Source organism: Garra rufa, chromosome 10 (genome assembly GCF_049309525.1).
Source record: "Garra rufa chromosome 10, GarRuf1.0, whole genome shotgun sequence".
NCBI classification, from domain to species: Eukaryota; Metazoa; Chordata; class Actinopteri; order Cypriniformes; family Cyprinidae; genus Garra; species Garra rufa.
In genome coordinates, this window is record NC_133370.1 from 17,135,788 (window position 1) to 17,152,510 (window position 16,723).

Below are 16,723 nucleotides of genomic sequence, written 5' to 3' on the forward strand. Positions count from 1 at the left end.
GGGGGGGGGAGAAGAAGAAAGAAACAGCGCGCGTGTTCTCTTTTGCTGCAGCAGTTTAAGTAGTTTGAATGGTTAAATTGGCAAGACAAAACATATGCAAATTATACACTTTTACTCTATGAAGGTTCAATTTAACAGTTAATCCGCGAACCACATGCGTACCGAACCGTGGGGTCCGGTCCGTACGGATCACGGATCATCTGCGATCCGTTGCACCCCTAATTGTATTATTATATTAATTTTTTATTTGATTTGATTGTATTTTATTATTCTTTTTTTATTTGATTTGATAGTATTTTATTATTCATTTTTTTATTTTATTCTATTTTTTATTTTTATTTTATTTTATTCTATTTTTATTTATTGATTTTATTTAGTTATTTATTTTATTTTACTGTATTTTATTTTTCATTTAATTTAATTTTTATTTAATTGAATTTTTGATTTATTATTTAATTTGTTTTATTTTATTGTTTTTTATTTTATTTTATTGTTTTTAAATTTTTTATTATTGTATTTTTTTGTTTATTGTATGTGTGTATATATATATATATATATATATATATATATATATATATATATATATATATATATATATATATATATATTATTTTTTAGTATTGTATTTTTTATTTTATTTTTATGTTGTATATATATATATATATATATTTTTTTTTTTTTTATTATTTATTATTGTTTTATTTTTTATTTAATTTAATGTTTTATTTTATTTTATTTTTATGTTGTATATATATATTTTTTGATTTTACTTTTGATTTATTATTGTTTTATTATTTTTTATTTTATTGTAGTTTCTTTTTATTATTGTATTTATTTTTTATATTGTTTTTTTATTTTATTGTATTTTTGTTGTATTTTTATTTTATTTTATTTTATTTTATTGTATTTTAGAGGACAGTTTTTGGAGGTTTTATACTTACAATGACTCCTCATGCCTAGTCTCGCGTAGCCAGACCTTCAGACTGACGGCTGAAGGTCTGGAATTCGTGGCAGCTTTCATTGGCCAAGGCCTGCCCATAAGACCGTTTGATCGACATGTCAAACAACCAATCACAGTTCGTTTGGTTCAGCGTCACGTTTCTGTGCGTAGAAATGCCCCCACAACAACAGACTGGCATGCAACAAGTCAGTCATTGAAATAACCAGCATTGAAAGATAACGAAGAAGAGGGAGAACAAGCAGTAAGTCAGTAATTTGTTTGCGAACGTCGCAAATGTGTATAACAACAATGGCGTCTGCATAAGCACATTTTAGAAAAAGGCAGAGCAAATCAGTCTGCGCCTTGTTTCCCGGCGGACCGGGAACACTCACGTCTTCCGGAAATCCGGTCAAATTCAACTAATCAGATGACGACTTCGACATTCCTGAAGTTTTTCCAGTTAAGCGTACCATATGCATCAGACGTTTGATCAGTGGGTTTGATTTCCGCAAATGGACAAATTGATTAAATGTATTTCTTTGGAAAAAAGTAACTGTCAATTGCACAAATGTATCGAAACTGATTTTAGTATTTTGCATTTGTAACTACTCTCTTTTCTTTTATTCTTTCTTTCTTTCTTTCAGAAATCCACCGAATTCAACTGAAGCAAAGCGGAGATCTCCGATGGTGTGAAATGCCATCCTCCGTGCCGCGTTCACACTCCGGGGACCGTATACAAAGAACGTCCTTGCCAAACAATAACACATGACAAACAACTCCCTCAATATAAGCAGAGGATGCTGCAACAGTGTAAGCCGATCACCTCATTACAAAAGAAAGATCCACAGCTGCGTACAGTTACCACCCAGCTCAGTATAAATATTCGAAGGCCCTGCTATACGATGATACTTCAAGCGCTCTTAACCTGTTTGACTCGACCCATTCTTTCTCATACACACACACACACACACACACACACATGCAAATACACACACAAATCCAGAGGTAATTGAGGACGGCAGTAAACAGATGGCTCAGATGACTGAAGTGACACATCATAGCGGGTTGGGAGGGGTGTTTACTGGGACAGACTCAGGAGACAAACAAACAGACAGTGACAAGATAGACAGACCTTTGATACAGAAAAATCAGCTCATTATAAAAACCTATTTTAAAAGTTACTATTCAAGCTACTTTTTCACATTTTGGGATATGCTTAAGGACCGTACATTTTAGATGTGTTTATTTGCGAAAAGTGAAATGTACAAGCACAAAAGCATATACAGATGAAGCGAAAGGTTACAAACACCTTGTGGAATCTGCAAAATGTTCATTATTTTACCAAACTAAGAGGGGTCATACAAAATGCATGTTATTGTTTATTTAGTATTGACCTGAATAAGACAGTTCACATAAAATACATTTAAATATAGTCCACAAGAGAAAATAATAATGACCCCGTTCAAAAGTTTACATACGCTTGATTCTTAATTTTAGTGATAGCTGTTCATGAGTCCTTTGTTTGTCTAGAACAGTTAAACTGCTGGCTGTTCTTCAGAAAAATCCTTTAGGTCCCACAAATTATTTGGTTTTTCAGCATTTTTGTGTGTTTGAACTTTTTCCAACAATGACTGTATGATTTTGAGATGCATATTTTCACACTGAGGACAACTGAGGGACTCATATGCAACTACTACAGAAGGTTCACTACAGAGGAAATGCTCCAGAAGGAAAAACAATACAGCCGGGGGTGAAAACTTTTGAACATGTGTACTAAATATCATATTTTTTTTTCAATTTAGTACTGCTCTCCAAAAGCTACAGAAGATACTTACATGTTTCCCAGAAGACAAAATAAGTTAAATTTACCATGATCTTCATGCTCTTAATGCATTGTTTCCTTCTGAAGCATCAGTGAGAACAGAACCTTCTGTAATAGCATATTACATTCACTTCAGATCATAAAGGATCTTTAAAAATGATTTTTTTTTTTTAAATTTGAGCACCATTCATCTGAGAGTTAAGTATAATCATTCAAAAGAAGATAGAAAAACAGCTGATGACAGCGAGGCAGGGAGACGGACACATACATGTGTGCGACTAGTGGGAGGTCAGTAATTACTTTCTGTCCCTCTGGGAGGCGGGAGCTTCAGTTATTGTACTTTGCTGGAATTAGTTATCAGTCTCCGCACTCATACCTTGATGAAGAAACAGCGAGCGACATGGGCAGACAGACCGAAAGAGAGGGAGGGAGACGCAAAGAAAGACGAGCATTGTGAGGCGAGGGCAAAAGAACAGCAAGAATGAGTCTAAAATACATAATGTAAATAATGACTGTTCATTTTCAGCTGTCTGCTCAGAGGAGCGCAAGTATTTCTGCAGCTGTGCGAAGCATCTGTCACAATAGTAATCAGCCTTTCACAGACATAAAAACAGGGGTGAAAATTCTCCTCAGGACACGCTATCACTTTAGTTCCAAGCAATCAGACCCGGGAGGGAAAACAAGATAATAGATCGGCTCTATACAAAGAGATGGAAGCTCTATTTACTATGTAAAGATAAAGTGCGCAGTTAAGATTTGAGGAGTATCGATAATGACCCCAAGGAAAGGTTATAAGATCTTGGAAAGAATCAAGATATACCTTAGATAAACAGACAGAGAGCAATATATCACGGTTGGAAATCAACGATGGCTTGCGGCAAAAATGCCACCAAATTTAACAAAAATGCCTCATAACTTCAAGACAAGGGGGCAAAAAATGCCCCTGCACAATTAAAAAAAAAATGCGTCAGGTTGCTTTTACGCACTGTTTTGTGCAACGTTGAGCCTAACCAATCAAATATGTTTCTGTCGAACTTAGGAATGCATTGGCCAATCAGAGGCACTTAGATAATTCAGTGCTGATACAATGTAAATAAAAGATTAATTTCATAGCTTCAATGACTATAGGGGAAGTTTTTGCATAACTTGTGCTAGACTTCATTAACATCATGGACTGACATGTTTGTCTATGAAGCCATAATGTGACCTGCCTAAAATAAAACAAAAATGTTTTATATTGTTTTCTATATCAATATTATCAATCATTAATACAATATAAAAAGCAATAATCCACAATAATGATTTTTGTCATAAGATTGCAGCCCTATGAACTTCTGTTTTTTTTTTTTTTTTAAAGAGACATTAATGGTGTTTGCTGAAAAATTGTATTATAGTTTCCACAACCTTTTTCAACATTAAAATGAATAATAAGATATGTGACACTGTGACATTGAATACTAGAATAATAATAATAAAAAAACAGCTTTGCTATCACAGGAATATATTAAATTACATTAAATTGTGATAAAACTAATGTTTTAAACATTAAAGACCCCAAACTTTTGCAAATATATGTGACCCTGGACTACAAAACCAGTCATAAGGGTCAATTTTTGGAAACTGAGATTTATACATCATTTGAAAGCCGAATAAATAAGCTTTCCATTGATTTATGGTTTGTTAGGATAAGACTGAGACACAACTATTTGAGAATCTAGAATCTGAGGGTGCAAAAAAATCTAAACATTGAGAAAATCGTCTTTAAAGTTGTCCAGATGAAGTTCTTAGCAATGCATATTACTAATCAAAAATTAAGTTTTAATATATTTACAGTGGGTAATTTACAAAATATCTTAATGGAACATGATCTTTACTTAATATCCTAATGATTTTGGCAATGATTTTTGGCTACTGCTACAAAAATACCCGTGCCACATAGCAAGACTGGTTTTGTGGTCCAGGGTCACATATATATGTATGACTGTATGCATACAGTGTATATAATAAGTATAAAAATATATACAGTGTGTGTGTGTGTGTGTGTGTGTGTGTGTGTGTGTGTGTGTGTGTGTGTGTGTGTGTGTACCTGGTATTCATCACGTTATGGGGACCAAATGTCCCCACAAGGATAGGAATACCAGTAGATTTTGACCTTGTGGGGACATTTCTCAGGTCCCCATGAGGAAACAGGCTTATAAATCATGCACAATGAGTTTTTTTGATGAAGTAAAAGTTTGCACAATCTCTTGTGAGGGCTATGTTTAGGTGTAGGGCGATAGAAAGTACGGTTTGTACAGTATAAAAACCATTACGCCTATGGAATGTCCCCATAAAACATGTAAACCAGTGTGTGTGTGTGTGTGTGTGTGTGTGTGTGTGTATGCAGTATATAGTGTATTATGAACAATATACAAATGTATAAAGTCCTGGTTATTTAGCTACTAAGTTGAAAAATGTTAAGTTTTAGTGCATGAAATACAATAGTTAAATGCAACTAGAGCCATTCCACTCTAGTGAAAGTTAGTAGATATGTAGGTTGCAACGTTACTTATAGTCAACAGAATGTGTTAAAGGGACCATCAAAATAACGTGAAACCTTATAATTAACTTTATATAGTGAAAATAGGCGATTCCATACAAATAAATCCTTTAAGTCAGCTTGAAATAATAAGTTGATTCATTTACTGAACCAGTGAGTTGAACTGAGAATCAGATCATTAATGAATCATTCATTTGAGTTTGTGATATGATTTGTTGAAAAGATTTTACACAAAGAAACAATTTATTCTTGAAATAGTCATCGCCGCTTCTCTTGTGAATACGCCAGTGACAGCTAATGCAGACAAGACTTTCAGTATATAATGACTGTTCCTTACACAAAGCTCAACAGTACTACTCTTATGAGACTTTTTTGACTGCCAATATTTATTCACTTTCATATATTTGTAAAAAGACATAAACAGGATATTCTTCAAAAACTCTTTAAAAAGAAAGTTATACAGGTATGGAAGCCCATTTTCGCTACTGAAAAAAAAGTTAAAAAAGCAAAAGAAAAGTTTGCTACCTGACAGATGGACAGGATGGTGATCATGTAGAACCCCAAATCTTCTACATGGATCCATCAATGAGCTCTCATCTCTCATTACACTACCATTAAGGGTGAGGTTGGAGGTCACGCTGCATTGAATTATTGCCGTGTACTAGCACAAAGCAGGCCATTCTGTCCTGAAGACAATGCTCATTAAGACTGGGACCTCTCTGATTTGCCTTTGTTGGATTTCTGTCCTGGAAAAAAAGAAGGTGGACAGGTCAAGCCATGGCACTGTGGGAGGATCTATGTGGACACACTACACTTTATCTGGTCAGCTGGTATCTTGTCCCAGTGACCCGTGACTAGAACACACACACACATCTGCACACACTGTCAGCATCACTTAAGTGCCATCAATCTGTCAATTACTACTCAGGTAGAGCCATTCATCCATACAATTCAGGCCTGTGGATACAGTCTCAATGATCCACCTATACACACACACTAAAGGGGCAAGGGGATGTTCCAGATGATTGGGTTTCCTAATGTTAGGCCATTCTATTGTGCATTGAAACACAACTGAAGTGCCATATTGTTCTGAAGCAGGAATTGGGAAAAAATCCTCGGGAATTACAAAGTTTCTCCCTGTGAGCTACACTGAGCGTCATTCGCCCATCCACTGCCAATGAGCCCCTAATCCAGTAGGCCTGAATGAGCTAGTGTGCTGATGGCTTTATTTTGTACCGTCATCAAGGCTCAGCATCTTCTGTCTGTTTGTGTGCCCGAGAAAATGGTGAGAGATGCAGAGTCAGTCTGGATAAAAGAGCAGCACTGGGTTTTTGGCCCGTCGCAGACCCAAATTTACAGCTTCCTTTAGGAGCATCCCAGAAGCGCAGAGCTTTCAGCTGTCAGCACTTAGAATGATTTTACTGCTTGCATCTGATGCGTGTTTGATGATCCTTGCTGTGTGTGAGCGAGTATCCATATACAGTGTTTGGGATGTTGCCTTAAAAAAAATAATGCATTGCATTATTGGGTTAGTCCTAATTAATTATTGCACTTTTGTTTTTATGAACTGCTGTATTATTTTGTCGTTACTTGGCTGAATTTATCGGTCATCCATTGAAGTAGAGCTGTGCTTGGCTTGCAGGTGGATTTTATTTCATTTGAAGTGGTATATTGTGCTGTCACAAAGACATAGTTTGCATTCAACAGCTACCCCGCATAGACATTGCGCTGCTTGCAGTATAGACAGCGGTGCTGATGTGAGCAATCTAATCACGTTGCACAGCTTGCTCACAGTGTAGCCATACTGTCACAAGTGTTGATTTGGTGTACGTGAATATTATAGGAAAGGGAGGAATTTCAGCTGTATTATGAACAGATAAACTAAAGAATATAAATTCTTTTGAAACTGATTAAAAAATTATTGACTGAAAATCTTTATATGTGCACTAGCTCTCCTTGGCACATTCATCAGAGTTCATGAAAAAAAAAAATAGATTGTGAACTAATCTATGAAAGCCACATTTTTGCCACATCTTACTTTGGTAAATCATAATAATGACGATATTATGAGATACAAAGTCCTATGATATAATCTAAATTGAGATCAAAAGTAATAATTGTGAGACAAATATTTTTTTTTAATGTCGACTTCTCATATCTCATATTTTTGACTTGAATATACAATATGTTGCACCTACATGTCAACTCTCAAGAGACTGTCTGCTTAATATCTACTAACTTTTTTTATTGTGATGGTGTCCCAACAGACATATAAGACTCTAAGTATCTTTGCAAGTACATGTCAACTTAATCTAACTCTAATCCTACCAGTCTACTAATTACCCAGTACTCCATTCCACTCTAGTGAAAGTTAGTAGATGCAAAGTATGTAGGTGCAATGTTACTTATAGTCAACATAATGTGTTAAAGGGACCATCAAAACAATGTGAAACCTTATAATTAACTTTATATAGTAAAAATAGGGGATTCCATACAAATAAATCCTTTAAGTCAGCTTGAAATAATCAGTTGATTCATTTAGTGAACCAGTGAGTTGAACTGAGAATCAGATCATTAATGAATCATTCATTTGAGTTTGTGATATGATTTGTTGAAACGATTTTACACAAAGAAACAATTTATTCTTGAAATAGTCATCGCCGCTTCTCTTGTGAATACGCCAGTGACAGCTAATGCAGACAAGACTTTCAGTATATAATGACTGTTCCTTACACAAAGCTCAACAGTACCACTCTTATGAGACTTTTTTGACTGCCAATATTTATTCACTTTCATATATTTGTAAAAAGAACAGGATATTCTTCAAAAACTCTTTAAAAAGAAAGTTATACAGGTATGGAAGCCCATTTTCGCTACTGAATAAAAAGTTTAAAAAGTCTTACAATTTAAACGTTTTTAAATTGTGTGTGATGCAAACTCGGAATTCTGACTTTTTTCTCAGAATTTTTAGATATTAAGTCGCAATTGTGAGTATTAAGTCAGAATTGCGAGATATAAACTCACAATTGTTAGAGATTTAGTTAGAACCTTTGTTCTGACATGTTTTTTTTACCAGAACTGCTTAATATAAACTCGCAATTCTTAGAAAGTCTGAAAAAAAGTAAAGACTTTTTTTTCTCAGATTTGTGTATCATTCTTTTTTCCCCCTCAGAATTGGACTTTATAACTCACAGCTGCAAATTTATATCTTACTATTCTGAGAGAAAAGGTATAAAGATATAATTTTTGCGAAAAAAAAAAAAAAGGTCAGAATTGTGAGTTGCAAACTTGCATTTGCGAGACAAAGTCAGAATTGTGACAGAAAATGACCTTTTTAATTTTTATTCAGTGGCGAAAACGGGCTTCCATATACAGGTTTGGAACAACATGAAGTTGGGTAAATAAGTTTGAACAATTCCAAATTTTATTCTCTCAAAAAGTAACATAAAAATATAAAATATTGATTAATCGATTGATTGACTGCATATGAGCATACAATGTTTGTGCTAATGGGCGTGCAAACATCCCTCTCGTCACATTGGCAGTGTGATGTTGTCAGTGCGGGTAGCTGCAGTGGAAGTAATGTCGCATGTCAGTGGGAGCCGACAGGCCACTCACAAATCCACACTGAAAGCCTCCACTTTTCAGCCTCATCTGTAGCCAATCTCCCCGCCGGACGGACCCCGCCATGAGCTCATTGAGTTGTCAAAATCTCAAACAACCCCAGCTGGGAAGAAAAGAACAACTGCAGAAATATCTGTCTTTCTTTCACCCAGGGTCAGTATTCCAAAATCTTCTCCCAAAAAGCTCAGAATCAGGGTTGCCGTGGGAACCCCTAAAGCCAGGCCCTGCTCGGACCAGCGGGCATTTAAATGGAAATGGGCGACGCAGGCAGCTCTTTAAAGGCATCTCCCTGCTCTCCTTCAGCTCGTCAGCACACATTTGGGCACGGCTGGCCGCGCAGCAAAGACACCCCACCGGCACACCGCAATGTTCAGGCTTAGAAGATTAGGAGATCCTTTTACAGAAACTAATCTGGTGATATAAAGGGGACAATGCGAGCGAAAAGGAGAGGGGAGAAAGCCTCGTTCGTTTTAAACTGTCCCTCAGCAGCTCAAGTGATTTGATTCCGTTTGCCCACCCCAAAATATGCTCATAATGCAATCTAGACTGCTCTTCCCCGGCTGATTGTGTGTCGTTCTTGCGTGTCACGATCTATCAGGATCAACACGCAGACGACAATCCGGCACAGAGGCGGAGCGCATGCCGAGACGGGAGAGAGTGACATGAGAGAGCGGATGATGGTGCCAGGATGTCATAATAAAATGGGCAGAATGAAAGGCCGCTGTGTCTAACGTGGTTAAAGAGATCAGTTCTTCAAAGCAGCCGCCCCCTTCGTATCTCTCTGATGCACCCCGCACCCAAAGGGCTGCCTTTCAGCCTCACAGCGGTCCGGTCCAGACTCATATGGTGCAGCTGTTTCGGTACGTCTCCGAGTGTATTTATATGTCTGTTTGTTTGCACACAGCCTGAGGCTAGGATGGTATGCAAAAGCTGTGCTGCATTATGGGAAAAGCATGAGGTTGGGCATCGGAGCGCGGAGGGCGATTTGCTTGCCATCTCCATGCGTTCAGGGATATCGATCCCACTTCATGTAAATCATTTGAAAATGAGGGCAATTTGAATGTTTGTGACAGACACGAGTGAGGCGTTTTGGGTAATTGCTACAACCTTTACACAAGAATAAATCTGGGATTCCTCCATATGCAGAAGCAGAATATAAAAAAAACAGTCTTCTTGAACATTTTGCAGTTGCTTGAAAATCTTAAACCACATGGTTGGGATGAGCACCACGTCCAAAAATCTGCTTCTGATTTCACTACTGTTTTATCAGCGTCCTTTTTTTCGATGTGTGCTTACGCCTGCAATTCTTCCATTTAGATCACAAAATGTGAAGGTTGCTCTCTTTCTTTCTCTCCGATCTGTCTCTGAAACATTCATTCATTCATTGGTTCATTCACAGAGCTGCAATCAGGCAGAAAATCAAGCTTAAAGAGAGGGGGTGCCAGTACAGACATAGGGTTTCCTTCCCAAACCTAATCCACTTTTTGTTGCAGGCTACTAAATTGCATTCCTGTAGGCGAGGAGAATGGAGTGGGACTTTGGACTGGGTGATACAGGGGCTGAAAAGACAGAGATATGGGAGTCGTTAGCTACACTGGTGGCAGGAGACGTCTCCTGACAGCAGCTGTTAGGACACGCCAGCTCTATAATGCTGTTCGAAATAGTTTTAGGCATTGCTTTTCTCCTCGGCTAGGAAATGAATCACCTCGAGACATTCTCAGCTTCAAAATACAGTATGCATTACCAACAACAACAAGTTGGGTATTGAAAAGGATAGAACACAGAGTCTCGTATGCTAACCGGACGTATGCAAAATTGAAATCCTGGTGGGGAGAGGAAAAACCTTACACCAAACTTTTCAGCATGTGTATATATTATATAATACACACTATCATTCAGTATGATATTGTAGTATTTTAAAAGACTAACAATAGATTTTTTTTTTTAATCAAAAGTGACAGTAAAGACATATTTAGGGCCCTATGATTTGTTTTATTTGTTGTAAATTCAGTTTTTTTTTTTCATTTTAATTTTTCTGGATTTAATTTTTTGCATTTTATTTTCTCTAGACTCTTTTTTAAAGCTGAAATTAAATTTAAAAAACTTGTCTAATTAATTCAAATCATGAAACTTACCATATTTAGCAGCAATGTATTAAAAATGTATCAAAATTATATTTTTAAGGCACTATGAAATATGTTTTTCCCAGCTCGAATTCAGTTTTATTTTTACCAAATATTGTTTTCCATTAATTTTCTGTATTCCATTTTAACGGTCTCATTGAATTTTTAAAGCATCTCTAACTGATTTTATAAATAATAATAATAATAATAATAATAATAATAATAATAATAATAATAATACTTATTTCTATTTTTTCTACTTAATAAATACTTAATACATAAAATTTGGTAAAAAAAAAAATCTGGTAATTATTACTTTAAAAATAATTTTGATAATAAACTGTATTAAAAGTAATGGTTCGATAATAGAAATGGTATTTAAAATAATGGTTTGATAATAAAAATATTATTATTACAGTAGTACTATCATTACATTAAGATATATTTTTTGTCACAGTTTTTTTTGAGGTTGCTATTTGGGTTGCTTTGAAAATCTTTTTCTTCATTCATTCACACAGAGACACGCAAAACATGCAGGATTCATATTTAAATAGTATTTTTGTAGCTTAATATTCACAGACACTAGTCCATATTACAGTTTGATTGAAGTGTAGTGACCTACTTTTGATTATTCATCCAAAATTCCGTGACATTCCGCATTACGGAGTAAATTCCGTTTGGATTTTGCGATTCCATTTGCATTTTCCACATAGTGCAAATCATAGTGCCCTATATATTACAAATTATTTCAATTTCAACCTTATTTGAACTAAAAAAAATTCTGAAAAAATTACCACAGAAATATTAAGCAGCACAACGATGTCTGTCCATCCATACATTTTTTTAGAATTCAGACCCAAATCAGTATATTAGAATAATTTCTAAACAATCACGTTACTGAAGACTTGAAAAATTACTGCTCAACATTCACGTTTGCTGTCACAGGAATAAATCACATTTTAAAATATTAAATAGAAAACTTTCAATTAAATTAAATTTAATAAAAGAAAGAACTTACCAATCTTACTTTTGAACAGACAGACAGACAGACAGACAGATAGATAGACAGATAGATGTGATGGTTTGTGCTCTTTGAAACACTGGACATTGTCTGCAGTGTTTCAAGACGCTTCCTAATTCTGTATTCACTCTGTGTGGGAGATACATTAGGGACAGGGTCGGCTCTAATCGTTATTGTCACGACTCTCTTTTCCATTAGTCAATGCTTACGTCCACACACGCGCACCACATACACAGACACCAGGCCGCACAAGACTGATTGAAGCTGGGCGCAGTACGTTAATGAATGTATGCACAGCGAATACAAATAAGGCTCCTGCTAAAGTTGATCTAAACAACAAACAAACAGCATAGATATACAGCAGCACCAACTGAGGAAAATCACAGCAGTGGTAAAATTATTCAGATTTTATCAAGGAAGCAACACCACGGTTGGAGTCACGGCCTAGCGGTTAGCCTAGAGGAATTTATTTTGCAAACGTTGTACTTCAAGACCTCAGGTGAATTACTGCTGTTTTATTTATGATTCAATTTAGATGTTTCCCTTAAATTTTACAGGAGGAATAAAACTTGTTGACATATAGCACAAGTACAGAACTATAAAATTGCATAGAAATGAGAAAAAAATGTCATGTAAATTGTTTATATAGAAATCTTTGACTTTTTTGTTGAGATCTCTTTTGAAAATCTAGACAAGACAATTGTGTGATTGCCAGGGCATTTTGGGGCAACTGGAAAGATTTTAAAGGGTACATTGGATGCAAAAATCACTTTTACATGGTGTTTGCATATTAATGTGACTTGGCAGTGTGAACACAGCCACCCTACAATAATAACAATTCATTCAATCTTTTTTTAATCCCCAAAAAAAACGAATTATTAAAGTGCACAGCATAAATGAGTACACCCCCTCTTAATACATATTAAAGATGTATTTTCTTTACGATCACTAATATAATTAATGGAAAGATGGCAATATTTAAATGTATTAAACATATACTTAATAAAAACAACAAAATATATGCCAATATTTCCTGTAATATAAGTAAATTAGCCAATTTTGTTTAAATAATGGATTGCAGAAATGAGTACACCCTATATGTGACCCTGGACCACAAAACCAGTCATAAGGTTAAATTTTACAAAACTGAGATGTATACATCATATGAATACTCAATAAATAAGCTTTCTATTGATGTGTGGTTTGTTATGATAATATTTGGTCGAGATACATCTATTTGAAAATCAGGAATCTGAGGGTGCAAAAAAATCAAAATACTGAGAAAATCACCTTTAAAGTTCTCCAAATTAGGTTCTTAACAATGCATATTACTAATCAAAAATTACATTTTGATATATTTACAGTAGGAATTTTACAAAGAATCATCATGGAACATGATCTTTACTTAATTTCCTAATGATTTTTGGCATAAAAGAAAAATCAAAAATTTTGACCCATGCAATGTATTTTTGGCTATTGCTACAAATATACCCCAGCGACTTCAGACTGGTTTTGTGGTCCAGAGTCACATATATTCAGCGAATGTATAATATTCTAGTACTTAATCCAGAACATTAAGTATAGTGCTCTGACCCTTCTTGGCACTGAGTGTACAAGTTCATGGCAAATTTTCACATCTGTCCTGTTTAACTCCTGGAGGACGACCTCCTTAAATGCCCTGGTCTTTAATGGGGAGTTTTGCTTAGCTCGTCTCTACAGAATCCCCCACAGCTGCTCAAGAGTGTTAATACTGAGTGAAATACATGTCCACTGAAGGATTTTCACCTTGGGAGACTAAATATCCTCATTGTCATGCTGAAAAAATGGCCAATAATGCAGGGAATGAGGGGAGGGTAGCATCTGCAGTTTCAGTTTTTTGTATTACATCACACAGTAGTGTGTGAATTCATGACAGCACTGATAAAGCACAGCTCCCTCACACCTTCAGCACTCATACATCCCTGCAGAAGAGCTTTACTACCACTGAATGTCACTGTAGGTACCAGGCACTTCTCGCTGTACTCCTCCTGCAGCAACACCAGAACAATTTGGATGCTTTTGGATCCGAAATGATTGACTCGGTCCCTTGACACCAGAGTATGGTGACACCCAGAAGTATATATTTTGTAAATATGGGCCTTGGAAGAGGTTAAATGAGTTTACTTTTTTCTTAGAATTGTGAGTTTATATTTCACAGTTCTGACTTTATAAAATGCAATTGCAAGTTAATTGCACAATTCCCCTCAGAACTGGACTTTATAACTCACTATTGCAAGTTTATATCTCGCAATTCTAAGAAAAAAAATCAGAATTGCGAGATACAAGCTGGGAATTGTGAGAAAAGTCAGAATTGCGAGATACAAACTCGTATTTGTCAGAAAAAAAAGTCAGAATTGCATGTTTTTATCTCACAATTCTGACTTTATTTCTTGTGACTGTGAGTTTATATCCCGCTATTTTGAAAAAAAATTGATATATCACACAATACTGACTTTATAACTCACAACTTCGAGTTTATATCATGCAATTTTGAGAGAAATAGACTGACCTGCACGTTTATATCTTGTAATTCTGACTTAATTTCTCAGAATGAGTTTATATCTTACAAATTTGAGAGTTTATAAACCAGTTGTGTAATTACCAGGGTGTTTTGAGAAATTAGAAATCATTTCATTTAGTGTTTTATTTAGAAATATCAGACTTTTGATTGTAGATTTCAGATAAATCTGAGCTTTGAAACACTGTTAAGAAAGTTTTTGAAAATGTACAGAAGACAATTGTGTGATTACCAGGGTGTTTTTCCCAGGAGACAAATCTAAGCAAGTCTCAATTTCTCTGAGAACCAGCTGAGATATTAAATTTGTTATTTTTTCCCCTCTAGTACTGGAGTGTGCAAACGCTGACACCTTAAGCCACAGCGCTCATGCAGGCTATGTGGGCCATGCTATCTCCTTGCTATAATTCCCTGACCTCTCTATACTGCAGCAAAAAAGCAAAACTACATCAAAGTGTTCATGGAGAGGTGAGTTTTGGAGTGATAATCTGAAGGACAGTGATTCACTGCTACAGATGACCTGCTGCACAGGGCCAATGAGATGCTGTTTCAGGCCAAGAAAAACAGAGCGAATCTTGACACAGAAAGACTATCCTTGCCGACCTGTGAGCCGAACTCATCAACTCTCAGCTACCAGCCTTGGATGAATGAAATCAAACCCCTGCAGCCCTCAGCAGGGGTTTTATCAGCGGTTGGCCGAAGGTCCGCACACACGCACATTCCTAGATCAGCCTGTGCAAATCTGCCTGTTATCTTCAACCATTTAGCTACGTGCTCTTTTTCACTGCTATTGTCTTTGACACCACTCTGTGTGTAAAAGAGCCATTAATTTCAGCCTCAGCTTTGTTCTTCCATTCTCCCGTCTCTTTCACTTTCCCCAGGTCTTCGTTCATTCCCGTGCCCTTCTCTTTTTACATCCCTCTGTCTGTTCTTTTTCACACCCCTACTATTTTTTCCAGCGCGTTGGTCTGGTTTGCATCGCGCTATGTTATTTTGAGTTCCCATCGAGGGCAAAGTGTGTGTCAAAAGGGATGATTTTACCTCTGATAGCACAGGGGGAATAATTGTGGCAGGCAGAGAAAGAGAACAAGATCTGTAATCTGTTTTCCTTGGATCAGAACTTTATGAATACTCACAGGGCTTAGTGAGCTGGCGAGATGCATAGTGCAGATACTTCCTGCTGTCCCTAGACCGGACCGCCCGCAGGCTAACAAACCCTCTCTGATTCACACACACATAGTACACCGCAGTCCAGACACACATACACACACACCACACCAGCTCCTCTTAAATTCCCTCGACTTCCGCCTGCACAGATCAGCTCAGAGTGTTTGTTTAGCATGAGAGAAGAGAGCTCTGCCTGCTGACTAGCTTATGAAAATACACAAAGCAAAACATATTAAAACCTTTTTTTACACTACCCCAAAACTTGCTATAGAAACAAGATCACTTTTACTTTTTAATATGCATTTGCTATTGCATCTTATTCCAAAGAAATGGATGATAAATGTGTTCTGGAAAGCTCATTCAAGAATTCTCTTTTATTCAGGTTGAAATATTAATCATCAGAATTGACTTAAATTGTTTTGGTAGACTGTCCATTCTTAGCACTTGTCTAATTGCTATTGAATCAAATCTGTAAGCTTTTTATGTACATTTTATAAATGTTGTATTGTGGACTGTGTACATTGGTTTTTAATTGTCTTAATTTTATTTAATTTTGGTGTTTTGGTCATGGCATTAAAATCTGAATAAGGTCTCATAAATGTTGCAGATTGGTCTTCAGTTTGGTTTTCACGGTAAAAACATTCTGCACTGACGTTTAGTCAAGTAGTTCATTTTCATTTAAATTTATTTATGATCTCACAATTTCATGCAAACTAGCAATACTGACATTTTTTACTCAGAATTGTGCGATATAAACTCGCAATTCTGACTTTTTTTCTCTTCTGAAAGTTATAATGTCGCAATTGCAAGAAAAAACTAAGATTTAAACTCTTCTGAGACAGTCAGAATTGCAAGAAGCTCGCAAATAAAGTCGGAATTTTCAGAAATAAAGTCAGAATTGCGAGATAAGCTCGGAATTTGCGGAAAAAAATT